The sequence below is a fragment of the Anabrus simplex genome, chromosome 8, assembly GCF_040414725.1.
Source record: "Anabrus simplex isolate iqAnaSimp1 chromosome 8, ASM4041472v1, whole genome shotgun sequence".
NCBI classification, from domain to species: Eukaryota; Metazoa; Arthropoda; class Insecta; order Orthoptera; family Tettigoniidae; genus Anabrus; species Anabrus simplex.
In genome coordinates, this window is record NC_090272.1 from 78,131,430 (window position 1) to 78,132,373 (window position 944).

Here is a 944-nt window from a genome sequence, read left to right on the forward strand (position 1 = left end):
CGACGATGGGATAGTAAAATCTTAGGCTGGTTCGAGGTCCACTCAGCCTACGTGATTAGAATTGAGGAGGAATCTGACGGTGGGATAGCGGCCAAGGTCTAGAATAACGGCCGAGAGGATTCGTCGTGCTGACCACACGACACCTCGTAATCTGAAGGCCTTCGGGCTGAGCAGCTGTCGCTTGGTAGGCCAAGGCCCTTCAAGGTCTGTAGTGCCATGGGGTTATATTTTTCTTGTTTTTAGTTATAAGACTGTCACCAAGTCCTTCTTGAGCACACATGTTGCATATAATTTTTTTTATAACCTTGGAAACAATGAAGACTTTGAGTTTCTTTACCGGATACACATTTCTTATACAATGTACTGTGACAAGTGAAATTTAGCACGGTTTTCAGAAAGAACACAAAATACCTCGAGGAGCAGTGCGATGCTCCTCGGTCTTGCTGCTTAATTAGACACATCAAAGAGCTGTCAGTAGTTAACATCAACAATTTCTATGAATGAATCATTGAAGTTCAGTCTGTTTCCCACGGCTACATTCACTAAATCGCCTGTTAGGACAGTTCCATGCTTAGTGGTTGCTCTGAAAAGAACAAACTGCACATAATTAGTTAACTTTATACTTAAACAAACTGTTACATCGTAAGCCGACTCAAATATTTTTAAAACATAAAAAATCATCGTAAATACATAATTCACCGTACCTTCAAGTAAATTCAAATTTTCCGCGGGAAGGTAACAGAACGAGACCCTCCGTGGAACGCACCGACGAATCTTCTTTGGCGAATACTGTGTAATGTTTTGAACGTGTTGGTTTTCACATAGAATTTTTTCACGCCAGTATTTTCAAAGTTGATTTCTGTTCGTCTGATGCCTAGATTTCATTGACAAGAAACACAGAAATGCGTTCCTCTTATACCCCTGTGGGTGGGGGGGTATAATAA